Source organism: Phascolarctos cinereus, unplaced genomic scaffold (assembly GCF_003287225.1).
Source record: "Phascolarctos cinereus isolate Bilbo 61053 unplaced genomic scaffold, phaCin_HiC Scaffold_4;HRSCAF=312, whole genome shotgun sequence".
In the NCBI taxonomy this organism is placed as follows: Eukaryota; Metazoa; Chordata; class Mammalia; order Diprotodontia; family Phascolarctidae; genus Phascolarctos; species Phascolarctos cinereus.
In genome coordinates, this window is record NW_027555847.1 from 266,669,464 (window position 1) to 266,684,167 (window position 14,704).

General features: G+C 40.5%; 1 pseudogene; it reads right to left on the minus strand.

The window, feature by feature from the left end:
• Window positions 1-615: 615 nt before the first annotated feature.
• On the minus strand, window positions 616-1,555 carry LOC110220523 (transcription factor E2F5 pseudogene; annotated as a pseudogene).
• Window positions 1,556-14,704: the final 13,149 nt, after the last annotated feature.

The window sequence follows — 14,704 nt, forward strand, 5'->3', positions numbered from 1 at the left end:
AGGAGATAAAAGCCCTTTTGTTCTTCTAGGTATAGTTTTCTGAAGTAAATAATTAAACAAAAGGAAAACTACTCCCAGAATCAAGGAATTAAAAAAGTTATTATGTTTATTATTCTAAATACTTAAGTTATGAAGGTGTCTGAGATGTCATACAGTTAACCGTTCCACATCACAAAGGTTTAGGAGTATGGTGCCCACTTGATCTAGAAACACGTGTGGCAAAAAAAAAAAACACCTCCCAATTCCTTGGAAGTAGAGTTATCCCTTCCACATTGTGGGGGTTAGGGGTGTGGCACCCTTCGATCTGAAAAACTCATATAAAATTTTTTGTTCCTCCCTTCATAGCAGAGAATTCTGGATTTTTTCTTTTCTCTTTTCTGGGGTACTTACAGTACCTTATTGTAAAATTTGGGCTGAGTGTCCAAACATCTTCTGTATTGTCTTCTGGGCTTCATGTGTCATCTGTGGCTTCTGCAAAACTCCCAAAAGTTCCCATTGAATTTCTTATGTTGACTCTCAATATAGATTGAAACCACAATGGGGAAAATCATGATGTGGAAGGGATAACTGCATATAGTTAGAGGTAGATAATAGGCCAAATAGTTCTCATACAATCTAATCATTTAGCATCTGTACATCAAAGAGACTGAACACCCCTTCATTCTCACCCAGGTTAAAGTTGTAGTCATCAGCAAGAATAGGAGAAAGTTGTAGATGTCATCCACTGCATCTGAGGCCATCACCAGCCATCTTGATTTTTGTCTTCGACTTTGTGTGACTCTGCCTCACTTAAAACCAATTCAGGAGCCAGGCAAGACATCACCTGGGATGTCACTGGTCTTGGAAAATCAAGGATAAACAACAACAAGGGATACACATCTGAAGACATTAATTCATTGATGATATCCACTAATAGATCCTGAAGGTGTGTCTGAAACTGGTGTCTGCTGAAGATATTGACCTCTGGTTAAGAGTGTATTATTCAAGCAGATTCTGGGTTTCTGTGGAATCACTGGAGGCAAGACTAGAGAAGGTTGTGTGAGGTTGTCAGGCAGAGAAATAGGAAAAACAAAAACCATAGGCTTAGAAGAACTGAGAGGGGCAGCTAGGTGGTGCAGTGGATAGAGTGCCAGCCCTGGAGTCAGGAAGACTCATCTTCCTATGTTCAAATCTGGCCTCAGACACTTCCTAGTTGTATGACCCTGGGCAAGTTACTTAACCCTGTTTGCCTCAGTTTCCTCATCTGTAAAATGAGCTGGAGAAGGAAATGGCAAACCACTCCAGTATCTTTGCCAAGAAAACCCCAAATGGGGTTATTAAGAGTCAGACACACCTAAACAGCAACAGAGGAACTGGATTCTTTATGAATAAACTGCACATAAATAGGTCCTGAGTGCCTCTTTTTTTTTTGTCCATTCTGGCTCATTTCAGGAATAGGTATCTCTAGCTGTGTACCAGAAGGTGCTTGAATTGCAAGAAGTATATCTCCTTTAAATCAATTACAGATATCTTCATGAGTTACATAACAAAATTTGTTGTTGAGAGAATTATCCATAACATTTTTGAAGTTTTGCTGTAGCCATAATTTCTGTTGATCAAGTTTTCTCTCTTTTAGCTTCAGATCCTCAATTTCTGCTTTGAGATATCTGTTTACCAGTAACTTCCTTTGTATTACATCCACTGGATAATATTTTTGACTTTTTTTCCAATTAAATCAATTCCTTCCAAAACATTGGTAATATCATTGAAAAATTTTTCTTCTCCATCTCCCTATCCCCTCCTCTCCCCTCCTCCCACTCCTGACAGCCAAAGTATGTGTAGCCACCTTGAGTTGCAGGACCTGTCCTGGCCTCCTGTAGCAGTGACAGGAACTTGGTGGAGAGCACCCTCAGTCTCTTCCCTGGTGGCTGCTGCCCCTGCACATACTGCCCAGGCTCCTGCTGCTGAGAGCCATGCCAGCAGAGGCTGCTGCACAGTGGAGGCTGTCGCTGGACCATCGTAGAGGCCGTTAGCCAGAAATCTCAAGCCCCCCACAGCCACATGAGGGGCCAGATCCCAAACCCTCAGCACCCTGGTCAAGCCTAGAAGCCTGCAGAGAACAGGTGTTCTGAGGGGTGCCTAAACATCACGATTCAGAATAACTATCTTTTGAGGGCAGGTAGGTGGTGCAGTGAATAGAGCCCAGTCCTGTATTCATAGAGGACCTGAGTTCAAACCCTGCCTCAGACATACTCACTAGCTGTGTGACCCTGGGCAAGCCACTTAACCCCATTGCCTAGTTTAAAACCATCTTTTTAATAAAAACTACTACGAAAACTTGGAGATGGTTGGCAGAAATTAGCTTTAGAACAAAATCTTACATCATACAAATTGGAGAAGATGACAAAGGATGGGAACAGTCAACTTTGTGCCTTCATGTAGGCTGCCCCCATGCCTGGAAAACATTCCTTTCTTATCTCCACCTCTTAGAATACCGAGGTTTCTTTCAAAGCTCTACTCAGAAGCTATTTCCTAAATTAATTCTTTCCTTCTCGCCTCCAAAAATATGTAACTTTCAATTTATTTTGCATATGCACACATACACATATATGTGGATGGGAATGCATACGTGTATGTGTACAGGTACTCTCTTGGGAACAACTAGGTGGTTCAGTAAACAGAGTGCTGGGTCTGGAGTCAGAAAGACTCATCTTTGTGAGTTCAAATCTGGTTCAGATATTTACCAGCTGTGTGACCCATCACAAGTCACTTAACCCTATTTGCCTCAGTTTCCTCATCTGTAAAAAGAAATGACCTGGAGAAGGAAATGGCAAACTGCTCTAGTGTCTTTGCCAAGAAAACTTCCATAGGGTTATGAAGAGTCAGACCCAGGCAGTCTCTTCCAATAATGATGTAAACTCTTTAGGACAAAGACAGTTTCATTTTTGTCTTTGTATTGCCAGTATCTAGCACACAGCAAGTACTTAATAAATTCATTGATTGATATGGAAATGGGAATCATTCACCCATGGTTTACTCTAGTTTGAGCCCTTCTCAAGAATGGGGGAAATGCTATAAGAAATGATGAATGCAATGAATATAGAGAAACATGGGAAGACATGTAAACTGATAGAAAGTGAAACAAAAAAAAATAATGCACAAAATGTCTGGAACAGTACAAATGGAAATGACAACAAGGAAATAATGAAAAATTGAATGTTGTGAAATTATAATGACCAAGTATGGCCGCTGCGAAGAGAGATGAGAAGAGAATTCCCAAATCTTTTTTGCAGATATGGGAGACTCTTAATATGGAACACTGTACGCAGCGTTAGTGGTAAAAACATAGGTGCGTGTATCTGTATATATACATGTATATATTGTTGCTGTCGTTTGTCCTTCATTTTCTTTCTTTTTAGTCATTTTTTTTGGTTTTGTTTTCTTTTGGTGAGGTGGTTGGAGTTAAGTGTCTTGCCCAGAGTCACACAGCTATGAATGTTATATGTCCGAGGCCAAATTTGAACTCAAGTCCTCCTGACTCAGGGCCAGTGCTCTATCCACTGCACCACCTAGTTGCCCCATGTCCTTCATTTTCAAAGAGGACCAGTGACATTATGATCACACTTGACTGGAGTGTAAATTGGATTTAAGTGAGACAGAATTGCACAGTCATCAGCCTCACTTTCTCTTCCAGAGTCATCAAAGTCCAGAGGCAAGACAAAAGTCAAGATGACTGGCAATGATCTGGGATACAGTGGGTGCCCTTGCTGTCGCCAATGTCTGACTAAGCTCTAAGCCCTCCACAGTGCCTGCTTCAGCTGCCATTGTGACCACTGGAACAAATTGTTCTCAGCTGTCCATTCTGCCAGGGGAAGTCTCCACATGCTTGAGGTGGACATCCCCCTAACTCACTTATGGGTCTGATTCTTGTTAGTTACCTTCAACCTGGTTTAGCCCATCTGCCAAGACAGTTTAACCAGGGTGTGGCCATTGTACATGCTACAGCTTCTTGGAGCCACAGGTGAGAATTGAGTTCCAGATGGACACCAAAGATGGATGAGCAGAAAGTCTCAGCAAGCTCTCACACCAGAGGTGCTAGTCCTCCTGGAATTCCACTTACATCTCCACGTATGTGTACTTATGTCTGTGTGCATATGTGTGTGCTGGTGGTTAGTTTTGCTGAACTTTTCCCCTCTTCTTTTTCTTCTGGGTATAAGAGATGATTCTCTTGAAGAGGGAGAGGGAAGGATGGAGATTCTGAGAAATGAATGCAAAGTAAAAATGATAAATATCAATTTTACAAATGGAGATCATGCTGGTAAGAGTACCAGCTATCTAGCAGAAGGACCGCTTACAATGACTGATCATACATTTTGGCCAGGAGTTGCACAGTTTCAGCCCTGAGGTCCTCACAAATCTCAGGTGAATGCCACCTAACACCAGTAATTTGTCTATATTAATATTTCAATTAGTTCTAGCACATTGCTGACCATTTACTAGTATTTAGTCTAGTTCAAATTTTCCAGTGATCTCTAGGGCAGTTTAAGGGGAGGAGAAATTCTTTACCATCAACACAGGATGAGTTGATGTGACTCCTGTGATACACCTCCTGAAAAACACCCTCCCTGGTTTGGGAAGGGATGTGGTGGGCTCTCAGAGACCCATAAATTTCATTTCACATAGGCTGTCTCAGCTTTGGACATGCACGTATCTCATGCTTGCTTATCCCATCTGATTTGCAGCCAATCTTTTGTGTTTCCCTGACTATGACAGAAGAGAAGAGAAACTAGTGACACACACTGCCCTTCCTATAAAACCCACAGCCTTCTCTGTCTCATAGAGATGTCCTGATGTGAGAAAGATGAAGGATCGAAGAAAACACATATACTGATTAGATAAGAGTATCTGACAGCTTGGCAAAACCCTGAATGTGCCAACTCTGAGAGTAGGATCTCCAAAGCATCGTCACTGATTCTTATCTCTTCTTTGCTAAGGCTTATAAACCATAGCGACCGAGACCTTGAGATATCCTTTTCCCTGTGATCCTCTTCTTCCCTCATGCCAGCTCCCCCTAACCCTTTGCTCAAGTATCTCATTTGGGGGGGGGAGACTAGGCAATGGGATTAAGTGACTTGCCTAGGGTCACACAGCTAGTAAGTGTTACGTGTCTGAGGCTGGATTTGAACTCAGGTCCTCCTGACTGGAGGGCCAGTGCTCCGCAGGTGTCTCATTTTATGCCTTGGGGCGTCTATTGTGTGAATTAAAATGTATTTTGATAAAGGTCTATTGCTTTACCCCTTTCTGGACTATTTCATTCTTTTATGCACAAAATTTCTGGAACAGACTGAAACAACTCCAAAAATCATTCCCTCTTTACTCCCCCAACCTTCTGTCATTGGGTCCTGGACAATAGGAGTCCAGTACTCACAGCATATCCTGGTCCTGGTGGGCTACACAAATCATATGCAGATGTTCCTTTGCTGGTTCCAAGCCAACATGTAACATTTTGAAAAGCCAATTTCCAAACATGAGTGATTGAGAGGCTGGTGCTGTGGAGCGATAAAGAGCCTTCTGGTTGTTTGAGTGGCCAAAAGTACGGATGACTCGGGAAAGACCAAGCAGGAACTGGGTGTGCATACAAAAGTTTCAAGAAGTTGACCTTTCTCTCTCTCTTCCAAGGATACTTTGAATTAGTAAGCTTGTTCTGAGCTAACAAGAGATGAGAGGGGAGGGGGAAGTTGGAGATTTCCTCCAGCCAGCCTTGGTTTCCTTGTGTTTATTCTTTCCTGATTTTAGACAGATAAGTATTCTGAGATGGGAGTGCCCAGGCAATGAGTGAATTCAGGAGCTCAATCCCAGCTGTCAGAGAAGTCTGTCTGGCAATTCAAGTCAATAATAGCAGTCTCCTGGAGTGGGAGTAGATGACAAGAGAGGAAACTCCTACAAATGGCAATGGTAAGTCAATCTCCTGAGGATTGGTGGCAACTTCAGGATTAGTGACCCCTTGTAATGTGTTCTAGAAAGGCATGGACCCACTGACAGAGCTACACCTAAGAGGAACTAGAAAACTTCACAAAGGGAGAAAAGCACAGTTATCCCTTCCACATCAGGATTTTCACCATCACATTTTTATATATTGAGGGTTGGCATAAGAAATTAAACAGAAATTTTGGGGGAGTTTCGCAGAAGTCACAGACACCACACAAAGGCCAACAGATGACACAGAAAAATGTTTAAAAAGTCAGAAATGCATGAAATATATGTAGAGTATTGTGTCATATACCCTATGACCAAAAACTTAACACTAATTTTACAATAAGGTACTATAAACACCCCATAAAAGAAAAAAGAAAAAAATAATCGGACTTCTCTGGTATGAAGGGAGGGTCAAAAAATTTTATATGGATTTTCCAGATTGCAGGGTGCCACATCCTGCCTCTCCTCTTTTTCCGTCCCCCGTGTGGAAGGGATAACTATGTTTCCAAGGCCAGGAGTTGGAAGGTACATTTTTGCCATACATATTCTCTATACATATGCCTTACTCCTATAGTACATTGAATTTGAACCCATTTTCTCCAAGGACCTTAGGTGTACAATGGGAGAGTATGCTCCCAGTTTGTGGGGAATAGTTCATAACTAATGTTCTTGATATACTTTCTCAATAAATCCCCTTTTCTAGAAGCAAATAAAATTCTACTGATGGGTTGCTTTTGGGGGAAAATGGGAGCACACCAAATAGGGACTTGTGAATGACAATACTGGAAGCCATAACTGTCTGAATTACTTACCCATAGAACTCTGAGGGGAGTAGTTCACTTTGCTCTCTAAAAACCTACCCTTCCAGTGCAGGTAGATTTGGGTAAGTGGGCCCAGGGGGTGCTAAATACACCTTTTCCCCTGTTCTTCTGTGCATTGTCATTCTAATCATGCCCCTTAGTCTTTTTCTGAAAAATTCGCAGGCTTTCCAGAAATCATGATCTTCTGATTCAGCTGTGGATATAGGAATAACAGCGATTTCCTTTGCCTCAGAAAATCAGTAACTAGCAGAAACCTTTTGAAAATGGATTTAAAGATTTGAGACTATAGGCATTATGGAAATGAAGCAATGCAATACACAGTCTCTCCTAATCAATAATTTATTTACTGCTTCCAGCTGTGTTCTTTTCTTTAAGTATCCTGCCTAACTCAGAAAGGCGTTGTCTTGCCAGTTTTGGAAAGAATCAGTTGTAGTCTCATTACAGATATTCTCATAATTACCATCTTTTTTTTTTCTGAACTGTATTATCTTACCCCTGATGCGTTCTTCTAATCACTGATTTAAAAAGAAAAAAAAGTAACACTCAATTCTCCAGCTTCTCTTCTAAGGTTTCAGATGTATTAGCACTTCCTGTAATATATATTAAGCCAGAGTTACACTATAAGAAAACATCAAAGATGTTTTGTTCCCTCTTGTTCCCTCCAGGCATAAAAGGGAGCTTATGCTAGGATACTATAGTCATTATGCACAGTTCTCCAGGAAAGAGTGTCCCATCACCACTGGAACTATAGCACCCATGGATATTCCTTGACAAGGTAGTTTTCAAGTACTAAGGACAATAGTTGTTGTTCGTACTGCATTTTCAAAGAGGACCAGTGATCATGAGGATGATGTCTTGACTTGTGAGTGAATTGTATTTAAGTGAGCCAGAGTTGCACAAAGTCATCATTGTCCTCACTGTCTCTTCCAGTGAAGTCCAGTTGCAAGACAAAAGTTAGGGATGACTAATGATGGCCCTGGGATGCAATGGATGGCCTTGGCATCTTTGAAGTCTGACTAAGCTTTGAGCTCCACAACACCTGCTTCAGCTACCTTCATGGCCATCAAGACAAATTGTTCTCATCTGTCCATTGCACTGAGGGAAGTTGTCACATGCTTGGGGTAGACATCCCCCTAACTCATCAATGGGTCTGAGACTTGTTGGTTATCCTCAACCTGATTTAGCCCATCTGCCAAGACAATTTTATCATTTCTTCATTTCAGCAGATGCCTTGGGAAAGTCTCCAAAGAAGCCCCATACTCTTCCCCAGACTCAAAGGCTCACATGGGTCTGAGCAATTCTTTTAAGACAACAAGTTTCCATAATAGTGGCCAGCTTTAAACTACTAATGCGGAAATTGAACTTCTCCTCTTCCAAATATGAGAGGAATACATAATTATAACCTATATCTATCTATCTATCTATCTATCTATCTATCTATCTATCTATCTATCTATCTAAATATATATCTATATCTATATCTATATCTATATCTATATCTATATCTATATCTATATCTATATCTATATCTATATACCTTGTTACAAGGAATACTTTTAGGGGGACATTGGCTAGGCCATGAAGGAGAATCATTAGAAAAGTATCAGTAGTACAAAAAGATCATCAATAAGATGAAGCAGGAGAGAGAGGGAGGAAAGGGGTGGAAACAGATGGAGAGGCAGAGAGAAGAAAGGAGAGAGGGTGAAAGGAAGAAAGAGAGGAGACAGGAAGGAAAGAAGGAAGGAAGGAAACAAGGGAGGGAGGAGAGAAGGAAGGAAAGAAGGAAGGAAGGAAGGAAGGAAGGAAGGAAGGAAGGAAGGAAGGAAGGAAGGAAGGAAGGAAGGAAGGAAGGAAGGAAGGAAGGAAGGAAAGAACTCTTATGGGCAGGGATTTGAGATAATATATTGGAGGAGTGATTATCAGTATTCAGATGATAGTTGAAACAAAGACAATAGATAAGCTTTCCAAGGAAAAGGAGGTAGAGAGAAAACAGTATTTCCAAATTAGCTTGAGGAATACCCAGAGTAACTATCCAGAGAAATGAGTAGCCATCAAAGGAAATAGAAAAATGGTACAAGAGGTAGAGGAGCCAGCAGAGGATGGTGTTAGAGAAGCCAAATGAGTTTCAAAAAAGAGAAAGGAGGGGTCAGCAAAGTCAAATGCAGAATAGAAGTCAAGCGTAGGTGTTAAGAAAAAGCCACTTAAATTCTAAGCCAACCTGAGTTTTCTTTTTACAGTTATCTCAGGGGTGGAACACAATACCCCACAATCTCGAAAATCTGGGTAAAACTTTTTGGCCCTCCCTTCGTACCAGAGAAGAAGTCTCATTTATTTCTTTTTCTTTTCTGAGATGTTCACAACACCTTATTGTAAAATTTGGATTAAGTATTTACTCATAGATTCTATGTCATCTGCTGACCTTCACATATCATCTGCAGCTTCTGCAAAACTCCCAAAAAATTCCCATTTAATTTCTTATGTCTACTTCAGATATTTCAAAACCATGATGGAGAAAGTCATGATGTTGAAAAGATAACTGTATACTTTTTGCCTCCTAACTCAATATGAGGAGAGGACAGAGATAGAGAGATACAAAAAGGAAAATCATAGAGTTGGAGGGACTTCTTTTCTTTATAGAAGGATTGGGAGAGGCTATATTATTGTACTACTCCCTCCTATTCAGGGAATTTTGTTTCCTCCAGATATAGCATGGAAATTCAAAACTATCTTGGACATGTCTACTTTGGGTATCCACCAAGGAATTCAAAGACCTGGAGAAGAAGGGCTGCTTGCTGGGCAGAGATCACTAAGCCTCCTCCTCCTTTTTGACTCACAAGGAGTTTGCCCTTACCTTTGGACTGGCAGAGGGGACCAATGTTGCTCATAACCCTGTCCCTCTAATCCTAAGGAATTGTGGGAGTAGAAAAGCTGTATGGAGACTGGAGAGAAGCCATAGAGGGCATTCAGCCACCATGACATTGAAAAGGATCTGTAGGGGCAGCTAGGTAGCGCAGTGGATAGCGCACCAGCCCTGAAGTCAGGAGGACCTGAGTTCAAATCCGGCCTCAGACCAAACACTTGACACTTACTAGCTGTGTGACCCTGGGCAAGTCACTTAACCCCAAATGCCGAAAAGAAAAGAAAAGGATCTGCAGGCATGAGGACATCTGCACTAGACTTCAAGTCCAAGATAGGGTAAATATAGGGCATGTTGGGACACACCTTGGGTCAAGATGAACCAGACCCCAACCCTCTCCCTAACCAGCGATGGCTGACCCTGGGCATTTACTCCTTTCTGCTTTTTTTCTTCCTTCCTTCCTTCCTCCTCCTTCTTCTCCTTCTCCTACTCCTCCTCCTTCTCTCTTTCTTTCTCATGAAGACAGGAGCCTGATGTCTTTCTCTGGGATACACAAAAGACCCTTTCCTTAAAAGCCTGCCTGCCATTTTGTGTTTAAATGTTTACTTTGTCTCTTGACCTGGAAAAATGTGATAAAATTGTTAACTAAATACATTGCTACATAACCACACATTGGTATGTCATTGCTCCATATAGCAACGAGAGGAGGCAATCACGGTATCCCTAAGATAAAAGACACATATATTTAAGACTCCCATATTTTGGCAGAGCATGAAGTCTGGCTGGGGACTCAGAGATATGGAAAAGTTATTCATTCATTTTGTAACTTCCTGGGCCGAGAGAATACTTTTATCGGTATTCCTCGAAGTTAGGGGTTCCTAACCCAGGGCAGTGAACTTTGAAAAAGAATTGATAACTATATTTCAGTACAATTAGTTTCCTTTGTAATTCTATGTATTTTATTTTATGCATTTAAAAACTTTATTTTAAGAAGGGCTAGACTTATAGGCTCATGATACAGAAAAGATATTAACTCCGCCTTCAGGCCCAACACACACACACACACACACACACACACACACACACACACACACTCTAGGAAATTGAGTTTAACAGCAGGGCTACTATGAGGCTCGGATTGAGACAGGCATGCATCTATCAGTTTTTCCCCCAAAATTTAGCGTGAGAGGAATGCCATTCCCAGGAGGGAGGAACAAAGGGAGTAACCAGAGAGAAATAAATAGCTAACATTTATATAGTACCTGCCATGTGTCAGACACTGTGCTAAGCACTTTAAGAATATTGGCTCATTTGATCCTCACAACAACTTTGGCTGGTAGACTCCATTATTATTATTATTATTATCATTATTCCCATTTTACAGAAGATGAAATTGAAGCAAAGGTTAAATGACTTGCCCAGGACCACACAGCTAGTGTCTGCGGTCAGGTTTGAACTCAGGTCTTCCTGACTGGAAGCCCTGACAGGCCTGGTGCTCAGTCTACTGCACCACCTGGCTGCCCCAAGAGAAGTCTTTAGATGGTTGAAAAGGTAGAAGAGGGTTAGCATGACTGGCTTTGGTTGCTTGCTAACCTGGCATTGTACCCTACCCTGCTAGATAAGCAATTCTGGAGTGTTTTCAGTTCCTCTGTCTAACTAAAATTAATTTAGTCCCTATTTTTCAGTGTAGTCCAAAGCTGCCATGCTTCATGGAGAGAGCCTGGGGAATGGTTGTATTAATAATTTCAAACCAGATTCATTTTCACTAATTTTTCCCCTAGGTTCTGCCTGCTGACAGGAGACTGGGCTGGTTAGAGAGTGTATTACCTCTTGCTACCAGCTGATTCTATGGTGTCCCTTCCTACCAGGAAAACATCGAAAGACTAGAGTAGTTATTACATCCATCAACACTGCCACACATCAAATATGCCATATAGGTAAATCAGCAGAATCCTGAAAACCAGTCCAGGAACCTTAGGTTAATGCCTTGCCAATCCCTATCAATCAATAGTCACAGACATAGATGTATTGACTAAGGTTAGCAGAAACTCAGGGCTGTCCCTGACATGAGGTAGCTGTCAGCCCATGAAAAGTATAAACTTCCATGGCAGCAGATCAATATGGCAATTGCCCTTATGGATTTGTCTCCATTTCCCAAAGGATCACTGGTGCTTTTGCTCCTTTTGCCAATCTCTTCCAGATTAGGCTGACATTATGTCCCTGGCATCTTTGCTGATGATAAACCCCAAATAAAAAGCAACAGCCCATGTCCTAGATGTAACAAGGACGGAAGCAGGCTCAGCAGATCACTTTGGAGGAGGCATCAACTGATGCATTTCCCAAAGAAGTGTTTTTTTCAGACCAGTGAGTGCTTTGGGCTAGGAAATGCATTATTTGAAAGCAGCTGCTATGCGTGGATAATAATAACATATATGTGTTATTATATATATATATGTTATGCTGCTTTGAGTGGATAATAATAACATATATGTTATATATATATAGTGTGTGTTATCCACTCAAAGCAGCTGCTTTCAAATATATATTAAATCAACATACCAAATATATGTATACACATACACATACATACATTTATATATACATATATACATACATGCATGTACATACATTTATATACACATACACGTCTATACATACCTATACACATACACATTTATGTGTACATACATATACATATATGCATACATTTATACATCTATATATACATACACATATACATGCATATATATATACACACATACACATGTATATATGTGTAGATCAAGGCTTTCACAATAAACTTTCAGCCTACATTTCTAGACCTTTATCTATCATTCTCTTTCATACACATCATGGTGTGTTAAAGCCAGAATGGCCTTCATGAGGTCTCCAATCCATCTTTTCAACTCTATAACTCCACACCTGGGATGCACTCTCTTTTCACCAGCACCTGTTCAAATCATTTTGTTTTGTTTTGCTCAGAGTGAGCCCAAAGGTCACCTCTCACAGGAGACCTATCCCGATGCCCTGAGCTGCTAGTGCTATCTCCCAAATCACAGTTGCCTTGTATATTTTAATATTTTGTTTGTGTTCAATTCTGGATGAATACAATCTTCTTGAGGACAGAGATTGTTCTATTTTTGTCTTTTTGTATCCCCAGAACATAGCAGGTGTTTACTAAATACTTACTGGTTAATTGATACAAAGCACTTTTTTTCATATTGTGTGATAAGGCAGTACAAGTATTATTCTCATTTTACAGAGAAGAAACTAAGGTTCAGAGACTTGTCCAAAATTTCATTGCTAATAATTAGCAGAGCCAGGATTTGAACTGAGATCTCTTACCTCCGGATCCAAGCATACTTTCCACTGTGCTACTCTAAATTCACAAAAAGCAACCCCATTTATTACACTCACTACAATTCATTTACAATTAGCTAATCATTACAACAGAGGTTTCAGGAGGTCCATAAACTTGAATGGGAAAAAAAATGCCAACCTTATTTTCATTAACCTCAAGCTGAAATTTAGCATTTGCTTCAATTAGTAAAAACATTATTCTGAGAAAGGGTTCATGGGTTTCACCAGATTGCCAAAGGGATCCTCCAGGACACACGCAAAAAAAGATTAAGAATCCTATATTAGAATAAACAGTTGAATTGCAGTTAACATTCCTCAGTAGGAATATTTTCCTCCTTCCTCTGGTGTATATGTGGATATATACACATGCATGTATATATATATGTATGTATACATGTATCTGTATATTCACACACATACACATTTCTGTACACACACATGTTGACACATATACATATGTGTATGCATGTGTTGATGTATGTATTGATATGTGGATTATGTATGCAGGTGTGTGCATACATGTATGCATGTATCTATGTGTGTATATATGCATGTATGGTTGTGTATTTATTAATGTATACCCATGGGCATACACATGTATGTGTGTGCATGCATGTTGTAAAATCCTATTTAAATCTCCTGAACTCCATTCTCTGCATGCCTAGTGTGAATTGCTCAGTGACAGCCTCATATGGTTATTCAGCATATGTCCTGAGTTGTCTGTTATGGTGTTTCACTATTTCCTACAGAACAAAGAAAGATCTTTCTTGAATTATGATGGTTTGTGTATAATATATTTATATCTTTCATACACAGGGAGATTCACCCCAGCATCTGCATGAGAAATTCAAAAATCACTCTTTTAAATGGGAAATTAATGCAAGAGCCTTCTGTGGTTGCCATAAAGTAGGTATGCCACTTTCATAGATTTAAGCCAATTTTCGGTATAATAGGAAACTAAGGCTATTTTGTGGTTACTCATCTCTCACCTTCCTACTAAGGCAGCCTGAAGGATTAACCCCTTTCATCTCAATATCTGAAAGATCAGAGATTTGAAGCAGGTCTCTAACCACGTTATTACACCTACTAACAATGGGTCAAGTCTCTGTCCTTGGCCCTGTTCTCTTTCCTCTGTGGGCTACCTCACTTGGTGAGTTCCTCAACTCCTATGGGTTCATTCATTATTTCTATGGAAATAATTCCCATATATCTAGTCCTAGTTCCTCTCCTAAGCTCTAGATCCACATCACCAACCATTGGGCATTTCTATTCCATTCCTATTCAATACAGACGTCAAACTTAACATGTCTGAAACGGCTCTCATTATTTCCCCTACAAAATCTATTCCTCTTCTAAATTTCCCCATTACTATTTAGAATACCACAATCCTTTCAGTTACCCAGGTTCCCAGCTTCTGTGTCAAGCTCTAGCTCACCCTACACAACCAACAAATTGCCAAATATTCTACTTTCTCCCTCTACAGTATTTCTTGTGTAATCCCTTTCTCTTTACTCACATAGCTCCCAACCTGGTTCAAGCCTTCATTATCCTTTGCCTAGACTTTTGCAATAACCACCTACTTGGTCTTCCTACCTTAAATCTCTCCCTATGTCAGTCTATCCTTTGCACAGCTGCTAAAGTAGTTTTCCTAAAGCATCAGTCTAATTATGCCACCCTACTATTCAATAAACTCCAGTGTCTCCTTATTTCC